General features: G+C 44.4%; 1 protein-coding gene across 8 annotated transcripts in view; it reads right to left on the bottom strand.

Moving 5' to 3' along the window:
- The window catches only part of LOC140390078 (kyphoscoliosis peptidase-like), a 930,728-nt gene extending 913,550 nt beyond the window's left edge, over positions 1-17,178 (bottom strand). For all 8 annotated transcript variants that reach the window (XM_072474955.1, XM_072474961.1, XM_072474960.1 and 5 more), the window contains exon 1: positions 17,008-17,178. The gene's annotated coding sequence lies outside the window, so the exon portion shown is untranslated. The remainder of the gene's footprint in view (positions 1-17,007) is intronic.
- Positions 17,179-17,699: the final 521 nt, after the last annotated feature.

Genomic DNA, 17,699 nt, shown 5'->3' with positions numbered 1-17,699 from the left:
GTTATAATAAAAGACCTTTGCGAAACCTCAAAGTTTTGGCTAGTTTTTTCCGTGACAATTGGCGTAGTCGTGCAGTTTCCCTAATTTAACGGGAAGCGAACCCCGAAACAGATCTCTAAACAGGACTCTCTCAGCTGAAAGGGAGAGAGCCATAGCGCGACCCCAGCTGACCCCAGGGGGGTCTGCGGCTCGGCAGCCTTAATTACTGGCCAGTGACTCATGCTAGGAAAGTTATCTTAATTAATAAATTAATGATAGCTGCATCGGAAGAAAAAGGTGCCTTAGAGACTAAAATTTTTTTTTAAAGACTTAGGTTCTTGAAAGGATAAACACTGGTGTGCGCTCCCTGTAGTATTTGTAGATGATTACCGATTTCCGCGGTTGTTGTTATTGTTATACATATGTTCTAAAGTATTTTGCAGAAGGAACGATGAGCACTAAACTCGCCGCTCCCTCACAGGTCGTCCCAAAGCCTCGGTAAAGATATCCGGAGCGAGAAAGAAGGTGAACTCCTTAACGAGGACAAATAAGGGAGTCAAAATGAGTAAGAAAATGAAAAGAAACAATCGCAAAGCAGCGAAATGAGGTTGGAAAACCTATATGTCCCGCATAGAAATCTAATGAAGTTGACCCCCTTTTGGAAAAAAAAAACAGGGGAGTAAAAGTAAATAAAAGATTAAGGTAAAAGCGTAACAGATGAGTTCCTGGGCAGAAAGGGAATTCAGATTTTCTGTAGCCGTGAGATAAGGCTAATGGTTAACTGTGATATTTGTGAGCTGTGAGAATCTGTGTGTTTTGTTTAACCAATTAATTTTAGTCAAAGCATGAAGTGGGTTGTATTTTTTATCGTCTATCTTTGTGCGTCAGAGATTATAACTTAAGTGATTTTTGTTGAGATTTCTCTAATGAACGGAAACATTGGAAATTACGATCAGTTTACAAGAAAGAAAGTGCCGTTACGAATAAAAGTAATTGAATATGAATAAGTTTTTAGATTACGTGAAAAAACGTAAATGGCATCATGCCAAGTTCTCCGCCCCTTAGATTCTGCAGGAAACATTAACCATTTCAGCAGACAGTTGATCTTTTCTGAATTGACAAAGAAAAAATATACGTCTCTAAGAATAGCTAATGCCTATAAAATCAATCATTGGAAATTGACTTAAATGTGTGCTATTTATAGCCTCCTCCCAGGAGATGTTTTGCTGCTTTTAAAATACTCTTATGGTGCATCTTGGCCTGCTTTAAAAGACAGAATCACGGTCCCACCTGGTAATAAACGGGGACTGGGCTTACAATGATGCTCATTTAAATGAAGGAAATGAGTCCCTCGAACACTGGTGAGCAAATAGAGGGAGAGAGGCTATCATGCAAGGGGCCAAGGAGCATTTAACCCCCAGGAAGGTGCAGACATTATTGAATTGCATGCTACCAGAGCATGCACAAAGTTACAAATTGATTAATCTCACCTGGCAAACACAGCCATGGACGGCATGTAAATGTGGTCACACCCAAGGTGCAGGCAGAGAAATGGGTGACCACCAGAAAGGGCAGGCAGTCAGTGCAGGAATCCCCTGTGGTTGTCCCCCTCTCGAACAGGTATACCCCTTTGGATACTGTCGGGGGGGATAGCCTATCAGGGGAAAACAGCAGCAGCCAGAGCAGTGGCACCACGGCTGGCTCTGATGTTCAGAAGGGAGGGTCAAAGCGCAGAAGAGTAATAGTAATAGGGGACTCTATAGTCAGGGGCACAGACAGGCGCTTCTGTGGACGTGAAAGAGACTCCAGGATGGTATGTTGCCTCCCTGGTGCCAGGGTCCAGGATGTCTCCGAACGGGTAGAGGGAATCCTCAAGGGGGAGGGCAAACAGGCAGAGGTCGTTGTACATATTGGTACTAACGACATAGGCAGGAAGGGGCATGAGGTCCTGCAGCAGGAGTTCAGGGAGCTAGGCAGAAAGATAAAAGTCAGGACCTCGAGGGTTGTAATCTCGGGATTACTCCCTGTGCCACGTGCCAGTGAGGCTAGAAATAGGAAGATAGAGCAGATAAACACGTGGCTAAACAGCTGGTGTAGGAGGGAGGGTTTCCATTATCTGGACCACTGGGAGCTCTTCCGGGGCAGGTGTGACCTGTATAAGAAGGACGGGTTGCATCTAAACCGGAGAGGCATAAATATCCTGGCCGTGAGGTTTGCTAGTGTCACACGGGAGGGTTTAAACTAGTATGGCAGGGGGGTGGGCATGGGAGCAGTAGGTCAGTAGGTGAGAGCATTGAGGGAGAACTAGGGAATAGGGACAGTGTGGCTCTGAGGCAGAGCAGACGGGGAGAAGTTGCTGAACACAGCGGGTCTGGTGGCCTGAAGTGCATATGTTTTAATGCAAGGAGCATTACGGGTAAGGCAGATGAACTTAGAGCTTGGATTACTACTTGGAACTATGATGTTGTTGCCATTACAGAGACCTGGTTGAGGGAAGGGCAGGATTGGCAGCTAAACGTTCCAGGATTTAGATGTTTCAGGTGGGATAGAGGGGGATGTAAAAGGGGAGGTGGAGTTGCGCTACTTGTTCGGGAGAATATCACAGCTATACTGCGAGAGGACACCTCAGAGGGCAGTGAGGCTATATGGGTAGAGATCAGGAATAAGAAGGGTGCAGTCACAATGTTGGGGGTATACTACAGGCCTCCCAACAGCCAGCGGGAGATAGAGGAGCAGATAGGTAGACAGATTTTGGAAAAGAGTAAAAACAACAGGGTTGTGGTGATGGGAGACTTCAACTTCCCCAATATTGACTGGGACTCACTTAGTGCCAGGGGCTTAGACGGGGCGGAGTTTGTAAGGAGCATCCAGGAGGGCTTCTTAAAACAATATGTAAACAGTCCAGCTAGGGAAGGGGCGGTACTGGACCTGGTATTGGGGAATGAGCCCGTCCAGGTGGTAGATGTTTCAGTAGGGGAGCATTTCGGTAACAGTGACCACAATTCAGTAAGTTTTAAAGTACTGGTGGACAAGGATAAGAGTGGTCCGAGGATGAATGTGCTAAATTGGGGGAAGGCTAATTATAACAATATTAAGCGGGAACTGAAGAACATAGATTGGGGGCGGATGTTTGAGGGCAAATCAACATCTGACATGTGGGAGGCTTTCAAGTGTCAGTTGAAAGGAATACAGGACCGGCATGTTCCTGTGAGGAAGAAAGATAAATACGGCAATTTTCGGGAACCTTGGATGACGAGTGATATTGTAGGCCTCGTCAAAAAGAAAAAGGAGGCATTTGTCAGGGCTAAAACGCTGGGAACAGACGAAGCCTGTGTGGCATATAAGGAAAGTAGGAAGGAACTTAAGCAAGGAGTCAGGAGGGCTAGAAGGGGTCACGAAAAGTCATTAGCAAATAGGGTTAAGGAAAATCCCAAGGCTTTTTACACGTACATAAAAAGCAAGAGGGTAGCCAGGGAAAGGGTTGGCCCACTGAAGGATAGGCAAGGGAATCTATGTGTGGAGCCAGAGGAAATGGGCGAGGTACTAAATGAATACTTTGCATCAGTATTCACCAAAGAGAAGGAATTGGTAGATGTTGAGTCTGGAGAAGGGGGTGTAGATAGCCTGGGTCACATTGTGATCCAAAAAGACGAGGTGTTGGGTGTCTTAAAAAATATTAAGGTAGATAAGTCCCCAGGGCCTGATGGGATCTACCCCAGAATACTGAAGGAGGCTGGAGAGGAAATTGCTGAGGCCTTGACAGAAATCTTTGGATCCTCGCTGTCTTCAGGGGATGTCCCGGAGGACTGGAGAATAGCCAATGTTGTTCCTCTGTTTAAGAAGGGTAGCAAGGATAATCCCGGGAACTACAGGCCGGTGAGCCTTACGTCAGTGGTAGGGAAATTACTGGAGAGAATTCTTAGAGACAGGATCTACTCTCATTTGGAAGCAAATGGACGTATTAGTGAGAGGCAGCACGGTTTTGTGAAGGGGAGGTCGTGTCTCACTAACTTGATAGAGTTTTTTGAGGAGGTCACTAAGATGATTGATGCAGGTAGGGCAGTAGATGTTGTCTATATGGACTTCAGTAAGGCCTTTGACAAGGTCCCTCATGGTAGACTAGTACAAAAGGTGAAGTCACACGGGATCAGGGGTGAACTGGCAAGGTGGATACAGAACTGGCTAGGCCATAGAAGGCAGAGGGTAGCAATGGAGGGATGCTTTTCTAATTGGAGGGCTGTGACCAGTGGTGTTCCACAGGGATCAGTGCTGGGACCTTTGCTCTTTGTAGTATATATAAATGATTTGGAGGAAAATGTAACTGGTCTGATTCGTAAGTTTGCAGACGACACAAAGGTTGGTGGAATTGCGGATAGCGATGAGGACTGTCTGAGGATACAGCAGGATTTAGATTGTCTGGAGACTTGGGCGGAGAGATGGCAGATGGAGTTTAATCCAGACAAATGTGAGGTAATGCATTTTGGAAGGTCTAATGCAGGTAGGGAATATACAGTGAATGGTAGAACCCTCAAGAGTATTGAAAGTCAAAGAGATCTAGGAGTACAGGTCCACAGGTCATTGAAAGGGGCAACACAGGTGGAGAAGGTAGTCAAGAAGGCATACGGCATGCTTGCCTTCATTGGCCGGGGCATTGAGTATAAGAATTGGCAAGTCATGTTGCAGCTGTATAGAACCTTAGTTAGGCCACACTTGGAGTATAGTGTTCAATTCTGGTCGCCACACTACCAGAAGGATGTGGAGGCTTTAGAGAGGGTGCAGAAGAGATTTACCAGAATGTTGCCTGGTATGGAGGGCATAAGCTATGAGGAGCGGTTGAATAAACTCGGTTTGTTCTCACTGGAACGAAGGAGGTTGAGGGGCGACCTGATAGAGGTATACAAAATTATGAGGGGCATAGACAGAGTGGATAGTCAGAGGCTTTTCCCCAGGGTAGAGGGGTCAATTACTAGGGGGCATAGGTTTAAGGTGAGAGGGGCAAGGTTTAGAGTAGATGTACGAGGCAAGTTTTTTACGCAGAGGGTAGTGGGTACCTGGAACTCGCTACCGGAGGAGGTAGTGGAAGCAGGGACATTTAAGGGGCATCTTGACAAATATATGAATAGGATGGGAATAGAAGGATACGGACCCAGGAAGTGTAGAAGATTGTAGTTTAGTCGGGCAGTATGGTCGGCACGGGCTTGGAGGGCCGAAGGGCCTGTTCCTGTGCTGTACATTTCTTTGTTCTTTGTTCTTTGACAGTGGTTACCTCCTTGGTGAACATGGACCGGGAAGGACTGTTCATGGCCCCCAAAGATCAAAAGCCTAGAATCACAGGGCAATTCTACCAAGGAAAGGGTGGGCACGGTCGTGGTCAGCTGGCCAGTAGGGGGCAGAGAGGTAGGGGTAGAGGCAGAGGACAGTGGCAAGGAAGAGATAGATCCCAGGATCAATGTAGGCGATGTGGGGCAAAGGGACATTGGGCTCGTGATTGTAACTTTAATCTCCAGGAAGGATGCGCCCCACTCGGAGACATGCCCCCTCCCCCGCCTCCATTTACGTACACTGACCCGAACCCTAACCAAAACCAATAGGGGTGCCACGGAGAAAAGGTGATACAGGCGGCTATGATCAGACTGTCCAACTCAGTAAGAGACGAACCCATGACAACGGTTAAAATAGGAGATCATTATGTGGACCTTCTGGTCAATATCGGCGCTACTATGTCGTCTGTGCCCCCCTCCATGGAATTAACACCAGGTGAGTCCTCTATTGTCACTGCGGGAGTAGCCAGCATTCCCATGACTGAGCCATTATCACGCCCGACTAACCTGGAAATTGACGATATCCCCTTGGTCGATACTATGATTATTTCAAAAACTACGCCCCTCCCTCTGCTTGGCAGGCAGACCCTCTGCAAATTAGGGGCAATAATTCATTGCACTAACAAAGGAATATTTATAGAACTGTCTCAAATACGAGCTCACCAGCTGAAAAATGTAATAACTTCTGAGGCTGCGCCCGATCGCTCTGTGCCTGTGTTCCATGCTGGCAGCTGAACGTTAACCCTGACAGTACCACTGTTAAAAAAAAATTTTTAAACTGCAGGAAGTCTTACAAAAGATTAATGATCCTTGGGTACAGCTATTAAAACACTTGTTAGTCCAGATGAGAGAATCTAGTGACCCATTGCACGGCTTGGTATGCTCGTGAGGATGAGCACGCATACAATTTATAAACACAATGTCACCTAGGGAAGCAGACAACATTGCATGTCACCCCATTTTTATTTTTCGGTGTTGTGGGATTAGGAATGTTAGTACAGTTGACCTATAGTCAGAGGGACCTTTTTAGGATGGGTTTAACTTCAGAACCCCATTTAAGATTGGCCGTAAGACATCCCGCTAAGGCAAAGCAAATAGGAGAAGTGATCAAAGAGGCCAAAGGAAAAAAGTAATACATGGGATTTATAATGAAATGGACGGACAAAATTGCCTGATAGAATTTTGTGGCAAACAGGAGGGCAAAGTGACTTGGAAAGAGGAGCAATGGCCCGCTACATTTGAAAGACAACAACCTCCCCGAGAGAGCCATCATTTACTCCCTTCAATCCTGGCCCAGGTACTGGCACATCTATGGGCCCAACATAAAAATCATATTGGAAAAGTACATTCTGCCCCAGTGCATAGGGTGCAGTTACAGAAGATCGTTGCCCTGCCCTGCTTAAAACTATACAGGTTGGCACCGGAAGCAGAAAAAGAGATAGCGGGAGTGATCAATGCACTATTACAGCAAGGGGTGCTGAAGAGAACACAAAGCCCCTGTAACACCCATATACTCCCCATTCCAAAGACAGGAAGACCCAATGAGTGGTGGTTTGTGCAAGATCTTAGAGCCATCAATAAAACTGTTATCACGATTGCTCCATTGGCGCCGGACACAAATGTCATTTTGTCTTCTATACCATCAACAACGGATACTTTCTCAGCCTTTTTCTCCATACCATTGCACCCGGAAAGTCAACATCTATTTGCCTTTACATATCGGAATTAACAGTATTAAAAGAAACTTGGACGAGTGCCAGTTCTCTGCAGGCTCAACAGTCCCTCAATATGATGGCAATTTATTGATAGCCTCAAAGGGAGGGCTAGTTTTGTTATTATCACATCTGGCAGAAAGAGGGCATAGGGTCTCAATGGACAAGCTGCAATTCTGTCAGAAGACAGTTCAGTATTTGGGATTTCAGCTTCAGCAAGGACAGCGGAGGCTTGGGTCTGAAAGCGTACAGGCTGTCGCAAGGGTTCCAACTCCGCGTACAAAAAAGGAGACCCTTATCTTCCTCGGAATGGTGGGCTATTGCAGGCAGTAGATCCCGGACTATAGAGAGATGGACAGTATTGCGAAAGGCTACCCTACAGGATGCCCCTTCAGTTGTTACTGGATCCCAGAGAGGGAGCAAGCATTTTGTAATTTGAAACAAGCCATGATTAGCGCCCCTGCCTTGGGACTTCCTAATTTCAGCAAACCCTTTACTATTTATTTGAATGAAGCAGGGGGATTTGCAACAGGGGTCCTGGTGCAAGAGCATTGAGGAGGGAAAAGACCCCTTGCCTATTACTCGGTGGCCCTATGTGCTGTGAAGGGTATGCCAAGTTGCTTAAGAGCAGTAGCAGCCACGGCCGCCATAGTAGAAAAATCAGTACCCCTTGTACTCGACCACCCGTGTACAGTATTGGTTCCTCACTCTGTTTTGCTCCTGCTTAATTAATCTGCAACGCAGCATTTTTCTGCGTCTCGGCGCACTGGGTACGAGGTAATCCTTCTCTCTAAGACTAACTTTGTCTACAAGCGAGCACCAGCTGTCAACCCTGCTACACTCTTACCCGCGCCCTCGGATGAAGAACATTTGTTTCATCATGACTGTGTACAATTGGTTGAAGCCACCACAACCCCTCGCCCTGATTTATTGAGTCACCCACTTGAAAATCCAGACATCATTTTTTTTACTGATGGGTCCGCGAACCGACCAAATGATACAACCCTCCTGGCCGGCTATGCAATAGTAACTCCATTCGAGATAGTGGAAACGTTTGCTCTGCCTTCGGGAACGTCTGCCCAAGCGGCTGAATTATTTGTGCTTACTCGGGCATGTATTCTAGCAAAGAGTAAGACAGTCAACATTTACACTGATTCTCGATACGCTTTTGGGGTAGTACACGATTTTGGCTAACTATGGAAAAACAGGGGGTTCATAACTTCCTCAGGCCAACCTATTAAACATGCTAAATTGGTTTTAAATTTATTAGATGCTGTTCAGCTGCCCAGCAAAATAGCTGTATTAAAGTGTGAAACGCACACTACCGCAGACGATGAAATCTCCAGGGGAAACAGATTTGCTGATAAAATAGCTAAGGAAGTAGCTAAAAAAAAACAGCCCCGACTGCAAGCTGCTGCAGTGGAACTTCCGTCCATTATAACAGAACCAAAGTTAAAGCAGGCACAGGAGCAAGCCTCCCACAGGAGCATCGCTCTTGGCTCAAAGCCGGTTGCTACCGAAACAGCCATTAGATCTGGGTCCACCCCGATACCCGCGCAGTATGCCCCAGAAGTTTGTTTTTGCCACTATGCCGCCTTTCCCATGGACAGGCTCATGTCGGCAAAGAAGGGATGACACATGCAATATGTCAACAATGGTATGCCCCAGGTATTACGGGAACAATTTAAAAAGTAGCCCGCACATGTATGATTTGTCAGAGGAATAATCGGGGCAAAACACCCGCTGTCTTTGATCACCTCCCACAACCCAAAATGCCTTTTGAAAATTTGCAAGTCGATTTTGTACACATGCCAATGGCTAAGGGATTCAAATACATGCTGGTGATAGTGGACATGTTTTTGGGTAGAGGCTTTTCCGACCAAAAGAGATGATGCTAGAACAGTTGTAAATATTATATTGAAAGAAATAATACCTAGGTTTGGAATACCGATGGGTATTAACAGTGACAGGGGAACTCATTTCACGAGCAAATTGACCAAAGCCCGAACAGAAGCCACGGGATTTGATTGGAAATTGCATATCCATTATCAGCCACAATCCTCAGGAATGGTGGAAAGGGCGGATGGAATAATTAAAACTGCAATTACAAAAGTGTGTCAACAAAATGGGCTGCCATGGCCAGATGCCATACCCATAGTAATGTATGCACTGCAAAATCAGAGAAATCGTAATACGGGTTTAACCCCGTATGAAATATTAATGGAACGTCCCACGACAACTGGAACTAAACCCCCAATGACTCCAGCGGCAGTAGCCTTAATATGGGCAGATGAGGCATCACTAAAGCATGCCCAGGCCATGTGTGAAACCGCTGAAAAAATAAATTAATTAAAAAAACATGAAAAGGTGCAACAGGCTCAGATGCATCCAAAAGAGGGAAATACACACCCTTTAAACCTGGAGATCTAGTATATGTGAAAGCACTAAACAAAGATTATTTTTCTCCTAGGTGGAAAGGACCTGACCAAGTGCTGCTAACAACCCGAACAGCCGTTAAAGTAAAAGAAAAGCCAGATAGGATCCACGCAACTCGGTGTAAACTACATCATACGGAACTTTGCGAGTACTAGCGAAACGCTAACCTGAAGAGAATGACGGCGTTGATGTTTTTATATTATCATACTAATCCAACATCATGTCGAGGGTAAACTGAACACTAACACCTTGATATACATGTCCCACTCATATGCAGAGAGGGTAAATAAATCCAGATGCTTGGAGGAGGGCTTCCCTGTGCGACCTATTCCATTCGCCAGTAAAGAGATAGCAGAATGGGCTCTAAGACAAAATAGTACAGGACGTGGAGAAGATACACAGAATATGTTCGATTGGAGATTAGCTGGATACGATATGAATAGATTTGAGGAATGGTAGGGGCCTAGATTTAATGTGACATGCCAGCCGCCCTGTTTGATCCTACCCAATTATACTGGAGTCCCAAAAGGTAGCATATGCTTTAGGAAACATAAAACATATGGGACCTACCCAATCGGCACAAGTCAGTGCGACCAGACCTTGAATTGGCAACCCCCTATGCCCCGCCTTACAGTTAAAGGGCTATTCATCTTTGACTGGTCAGCGGTTGAAAATCGTACTAATGGAGGCCCCTGGGGAGGGGATCCGATTAGACTAATGATGACTGATAGTAGAGGAAACCTGACCGCATATAACGGCACATACTTTATCTGTGGTTACCAGAAAATTGGGAGGGCTCCTGCTATTTGGGATACGTAGTCCCTTATGTACATCATGTCCAACAACTAAAGGACCATCCCCATCACAGGACGACACGCAGTGTTATGACATGGGCACAAATGCTGGGAATAATGATACTACCATTAGGAATAGCCGCTAATACATACGAACTACGCGAATTAAGAGACATCCTTGAGCAGGTAGCTAATGACACTGCGGAAGCTGTTCACCAAATAGAGACTGAGATGGTTGCTATAAGAGCAGTTGCCCTACAGAATAGGATGGCCCTTGATTTCTTGTTAGCAGAGAAGGGAGGTACTTGTGCCCTGATTGGCAGTGACTGCTGCACATACATCCCTGATAACTCAGAGAAAATTGATAACCTGGTGGATCACATTCGTCGAGAGGTGGCACAGTTGCATGAGGATGAGGGATGGGACTTTGGCTTTAGGTGGTTGGGAACATTAGGACAGAGGGATGTGATTTGGATTTTTGGATTATAATCATTATTGTAATCCTGATTGTCGTATGGTTACTGTTTAAATGTTGCTCGGGATGTTGTCAGGGCATGGGGGCAGGGATGTCAGCTTTGCCTCCATGGTCCCAGCCACATAACAAACAGGTGTCTATCATACGCCCATTCCCCGTACATTTTAACCCACCCTTTGCTGCTGAGGACACTGTGATGTACTAACAATGTGTTGATCATATAATCAACAAGGAGGGAATTGTAGAAGGAACTTTAGTTGTCGGATTAGTTGGCTTAATACCCTGTACTCCTTCTTACCTGGCTGCTTGACTATATTTCATGGCAATAGGCATTTGGCAAAGCATTATGGATATATTAGCTTTATTTCAGTCAAGAAGTTCTGCAGAAGGCCAGACTATGTAAACAAGTGCACAGCTGCACATTTTGCAGAGAGTAGACGATTATTATTGTCCTTAGGCTGGGAATTCAAGGCCTGTTGTTTAACACTGCTCGCTTTTCTGTGTCTGGGCTTATCAAAGGAATGCCTCGTTTTTCCATAATATTGCTTATTAAACCATATAAAGTACTGCTATACTCTTGTAAGGTGGGGACAATTAGAAGGACGGTGGTCACTCTAACTCCCTCCACGAACTTCGTGTTATAATAAAAGACCTTTGCGAAACCTCGACATTTTGGCTAGTTTTTTCCGTGACACTGGTGCAACTCAATCACGTGTCATAAAGAAGGAGGGACCATTCAGAGTATGCCTCAATCTGCATCATTAAACTGCAGCTTTGAAATATTATCCTTACAAAATGTCCACATTAGAAAAGAATTAAATCTGAGATTTGCAGCTGCAAACTTTTTCTTGAAGCTTGATTCCAAACATGGCTACTGGTCAGTTCATCTCGTGGAGAGGTGCCAAGAGCATGCTATAATGCGTACCCCATTCAGATAATACTGTTTTCAATGATTTCTTTTCAGGCTGTTATCCAGGATCTATTTCAAGCTCACATGGACTGCATTACATTAACTGTACCAGGATACATCCGTATTGCCAACAACAAAGCTGTTGTGGGAAGAACAAAGCAAAAACATCTGTACCTATTGATACAAGCATCGTGCAATGAAGGATTGGTATTTAACAGTTTAAAATGTGCCAATGTGCAGCAGATCAATTTCCATGGTTCTATTTATTCCAATGCCTGCCATGATCCAATTAAAATATAAAATATGAAAGCATGCCAACTCAAAATAAGAATTATCTTTGAAGATGTCCAGACAGACAAAAAGAGAAAGGAGGTGGGGGGTAGCATTGTTAGTAAAGGAGGAAATCAATGTAATAGAGAGGAAGGATATGAGCTCGAAGCATCATGCTGTGGAATCTGTTTGGGTGGAAATAAGAAACATCAAGAGGCAAAAAAAGTGTTGAGTATTGCCTATGGATGCCCAAACAGTAGTGGAGATATAAGGAAAGGTATTAAACAGGAAATCAGAGATGCATGCAATAAAGGTACAACTGTAATCATGGATGACTTTAATTTACAAATAGATTGGACAAACCAAACAAGCAATGGTGTAGTGCAGGAGGAATCCCCAGAGTATGTATGTGATTTTATTTTAGGCCAATACATTGAGGAACCAACCAGAGAACAGACAGTTCTAGATTGGGTACTGTGTAATGAGAAAAGATTAATTAACAATCTTGTGGTGCAGGGTCTCTTGAGGAAGAGTGACCATAATCTGATTTCATTCTTCAGTAAGGTGGACAGTGAAGTAGCCAAATGTGAAACTCGGGTCCTTAATCTAAATAAAGGGAACTATGGAGGTATGAGGCATGAATTGGCAAAGATTACTAAAGGGATTGACAGTGGATAGTCAATGGTTTATATTTAAAGAATGTGTGCATGAATTACAACAATTATTCATTCCTGTCTGGCACAAAAATAAAAGAGGAAAGGTGGCTCAACCATGGCTTACAACAGAAATTAGGGAACATTAGGGAAATAAATATGCACGTTTTCTCTGCAACTGTTTTACAGTCTGGTTGGTGGGTGGGAAAGTTAACTGAGAGAGATGGGGGAGAGAAACACAGGGATAGAGGGATTGAGACACTAAAGCGAGCGAAAGATGAAGGGAGATGGGGGGGGGGGGCAACTATAGAGATATTTTTTAAAAACACAAATGCAGGCTCTTTTCTGGTCCACTACACCATTAACTCAGCTCCATTGGATTGGAATGCGGGATTTTACAGCTCACTGCTCCCAATAGTGACGTTTAAGGGGCATCTTGACAAATACATGAATAGGATGGGAATAGAGGGATACGGATCCCGGAAGTATAGAAGATTTTAGTTTAGACGGGCAGTATGGTCGGCGCAGGCTTGGTGGGCCTGTGCTGTACTTTTCTTTGTTCTTTATATTAAATCCAAGCAGGAGACATAAAATTGACAGAAAAAGCAGCAAGTCTGAGGATTGGAAATAGTTCAGAATGCAGCAAAAAGAGGACAAGAAGTTTGATCAAGAGAGGGAAAATAGAGTTCAAAAGTAAAATTCCAGGGAACATAGAAACTGATCATAAAAGCTTCTATAAATTTGTGAAGCAAGAAACCTTACAGTCAGAGGCTGGGGAAATTGTAACAGGAAACAAAGAAAATTCAGAAGAATTGAACACATACTTTGTTTCTATCTTCACAAAGAATGCACAAATAACTTTCCTCAAATATGAGGGAATGAGGGCCGAGTGAGAGGGTGAAATAGAAGGAAATCAGTATTCGTAAGGAAATGATGCTGAGGAAATGAATGGGGTCAAAGGCTGAAAAATCACCAGGGCCTGATAATCTACATTCCAGAGTATTAAAGGAAGTGGCCCAGGAATTATGGATGCATTGGTGGTCATCTTCGAAAATTTGATAGACTCTGGAGCGGGTTCTACAAATTGGAGGGTGGAAAATGTAATCCCACTATTTAAAAAGGGAGGGAGATCTATAGACCAGTTAGCCTGACATCAGTAGTGTGGAAGATGCTGAGAGTGAAAGTCTTAAGTGCAACTATTCCATCACTGTAATAAGTTTTACAACACCAGGTTAAAGTCCAACAGTTTTTTTTCGTATCACTAGCTTTTGGAGCACTGCGTCTTCCTCATTCACCTGAGGAAGGATCAATGCTCCGAAAGCTAGTGATTCGAAACAAACCTGTTGGACTTTAACCTGGTGTTGTAAAACTTCTTACTGTGCTCACCCCAGGCCAACGCCGGCATCTCCACATCAAGTATTCCATCACTGGCAGAGCTCGTGTTTGGCAGACCAGTGTGTACCAACACTTATCCATTCTACTGTCTCAGAAACATTTATAAAATGACAAGTGAAGATGACCAACATGCGCAATAAAAATACGGGTATGGAATTTCCAAGCTTGCAGTTGGGATAACAAGTTCACTTCCAGGATCCCACAGAAGGTACGTGGAAATCAGAGAGGTGGTAAGGATTTGTTCAGAACCAACGTCCTATGAAGTCATTGCATACAAAGGCGCAATGATGAGTTGGAACTGAGGACAAATCAGATCCATTCCAGCTCCACAACCACTCTACTATTGTACCGAAGACAAGATCCCAAATGGAACCAGGTGCAACATCCAAGAATCACCATGAGCAATTAAAGAAACCGCCCATCAAGGTTACCATTACAACATCTGGGGTTACCAGTAGATTACTTATACATTTTAAAGACTCACAGACTCATCAGTTCTACACACTTCTGTAATGGTAACTAAACAGTAAGTAGGTTTACTTCTTTGGAAGAAGGAAAGTATCTTCAAAAAGAAAGGAGAATGGTGTATTATGCCTTTAAGGGATATCAGCGTGGCCTCACATTAAGGGATGTGATTGAGTCTAAGTAGCTCTTTGGCCTGGAGCAGAGCACACACACACAGCGCGGCTGTTGATATCTTCAAGATTTCTATCCATTTCCATATATAGAACATAGAACATAGAACAGTACAGCACAGAACAGGCCCTTCGGCCCTCGATGTTGTGCCGAGCCTTGTCCGAAACCGAGATCAAGCTATCCCACTCCTTGTCATTCTGGTGTGCTCCATGTGTCTATCCAATAACCGCTTAAAAGTTGCTAAAGTGTCCGACTCCACTATCACAGCAGGCAGTCCATTCCACACCCTAACCACTCTCTCAATACTCCAAATGTGGTATGTTCACATTTGCCTAGAATTAATAAATGAACTCACAACATGTATGTACAATCGCTTATCAGTGGCAATATGCCAATATCCAATTCAGATCTTGTTAGGTTCTGCTTGGGTTATGGCTCTCAAATGAGCTTGTCATATAACTGGATATTGGTCTGAATGGGCAGACTTGGGGAACATTACACATTCTGTCGATTAGAGTGATAAGTGTAACTGAAAACAATGTGATGTTTCAGGGAGACCCAGGGTTTTGGGAGGAGTAGTTTTACATGACCTAATTTGGCCCAAGAATTGAATGGGACCTGTGGGAGCCAGCAGCAATGCTACTGTGTTTTGACGTCAGTCCTAGTATTTGCCTCAGAGTCAAAAGGTTGTGGGTTTGAGTCCAGCTCCCGTAATTTGAGCACAAATTTCATGCTGACACTCCAGTGGAGAACTGAGGGTGGATTGCATTTTCAAATGATTCAGGTAGACGTCAGTCACCAGGGGGCATAGGTTTAAGGTCTGTGGGGCAAAGTTTAAAGGAGATGTGCGAGTCAGGTGTTTTACACAGAGTGCCTGGAATGCGTAGTCAGGGGAGGTTGTGGAAGCAGATACATTAACGGCATTTAAAAGGTATCTTGACAAACACCTGGATAGGATGGGTATAGAGGGATATGGCATGAGGAAGTGCTGAGGGTTTTGGCCAAGGGTGGTATCATGGCCAGTACAGGCTTGGAGAGCTCAAGGGCCTATTCCTGTGCTGCATTGTTCTTTGTTCTTTGAAATGGAATCCTGACCAGTAATTAATCCTGGAGAAGCATCACTCAAACAAATTATCTGGTCATATGTATCATTGTCATTTGTGTGAAAATTGGCTGTTGCATTTCCTACATTACATTACGGCAGTGACTACAGTTCAACAGTATTTCATTGACTGGGAATTGCTTTGGAATGTCCCGAGGATCTAAAAGTCATTATAGAAATGCAAGTATTTTTTCTCATCCTTCCTATTGTTCTGCCTGCCTGGTCAATACGATAGTTACCCTGAGCAGCATTACAGCTTTAGATGGGCTACAAATGGGCTCTGAGGTTTGAATGATAGTCTGGTCAACAAACTGTAAACAAAAGGTGCTGAGCAGATGGGCTGGTCGTTTGCATAACTTCCCCTGCAGCTGACCAAGTCGACTTTCCATACAGCACATACAATGCAGGAGAGATGGAAAATCCACCCACCCAGCACCTGAGCCAAGCGCTGAGAAGGGAAACGAGCTGTGAGCTACTCCTGACACTCAGCTAATGAATGACAACCTTTCAGATTTCCTTCAGCTAATATATTGGATTTTGTCAAGCATTGACCCACTTCATATGGTTATTTCCAGCTGACAATTGTTGCCATGGTTACTGGGGATGTGGAAGGTGTACTCTGAGTACCGTTCTATAATCTTTACGAAGCATGTTCTCAGATGCCTAGCTGGTTGGATCTTGGTTGGTGATTTAATTTTGTAACGTTTAATTGTGCCGAACTGGACTAAACCACTTCTAATCACTCAGAAAAAAATGGAGGAAGAGTTGTTTGTTTTTCCTCTCGGCCTAACAAAGCGCTTAATTTGAGGTTTTACTTCAAAATCAAATGATCGAAAATACCTTGATCCTGACATTTCCTTGGCCTTCTGGAATAATATGATCTTCCTATAAACGTTTATATTAGTGCCAGGGCCATCGTAAACCTCTGGCCCTCATTTTTCCAGGTTCTGAGAAGCTACAGCAATAATTCAGCGAAGCTGAGCTATTTTGTTGAAGTATTTGGCACATAACCCTGATGCTTTTGGTTCACAGGAATCCAAAGACCCACAGAGCCCCTCTAATGAAAGCGAATGAAAAGCAGAGATCCCTTCTGCTAGAGTGATTGTGATTCTGTTCAGTTGAGTGTCTGTAGGTAGGCTAATATCCTCATCCAGGTAGGTGCCCAGAATGCTTTTGATGCGATTACTAATATTGCCAATGAATCCCTATTGTTGATCAGACTTTTTACCCAACTCTCCTGGCTGTAAAAGACTAGTTAGCAAGAGCTACCAATACCAATTGAAGCTAATCATGCGAGGTTGAGAACAACTAATTTGTGGCTTACCTGAACAGCACTTAAATTGGCTTTGAGAACTGTGAAACTGACTGTTCACATTCTCCACGGAATCCAGTGAGTTTTCAACTTTGGTCTAAACATTCTGTAAAGGGTCAAGATCTCAACCAACCATATCGGGGTCTGGAGATTTCAGGTAGGTTGTTATTATCTACCCCGGGCTCTGGTCTCCTTTAGATTTCTGCCTCAAGTTCTGTCAAGAATGAATTCCTTCCAGTAGTCTCTGCTGAGTCACACAGCAGTATTGTGCTGCAGTGCTGACATCACAATGAGCTGCCTGAATCGGATCACCATCTTTTCAGCTGTGTTTCGTGTGGTTTCTATCAGGTTTCAGCACAAAGCCCGTCGTACAAAACACTCAGATGCCTCGTCCCAACTCTGGAATCTGCCCATATGCCCCTCCACCCTCGCATTCTCCACCTTCGAAAACCTCCTGAAAATTGCAATGCCCATGTATAACTTCATCCATCATCAAAAGAGCTTGGAGAGTCTTCGAAATCAGAAGTGTGGGATAGAGACTATTTCCAGTCGTTGAGAGGTCCAGAATGAAGGGCTGATGAAACAATAATAATCGCTTATTGTCACAATTCGGCTTCAATGAAATTACTGTGAAAAGCCCTGAGTCGCCACATTTCGGCGCCTGTTCACGGAGGCCGGTACGGGAATTAAACCCGCGCTGCTGG

The sequence above is a fragment of the Scyliorhinus torazame genome, chromosome 14 (genome assembly GCF_047496885.1).
Source record: "Scyliorhinus torazame isolate Kashiwa2021f chromosome 14, sScyTor2.1, whole genome shotgun sequence".
NCBI classification, from domain to species: Eukaryota; Metazoa; Chordata; class Chondrichthyes; order Carcharhiniformes; family Scyliorhinidae; genus Scyliorhinus; species Scyliorhinus torazame.
The sequence above is the reverse complement of the archived record's forward strand: the minus strand, read 5'-3'. Positions and strand labels throughout refer to the sequence as shown.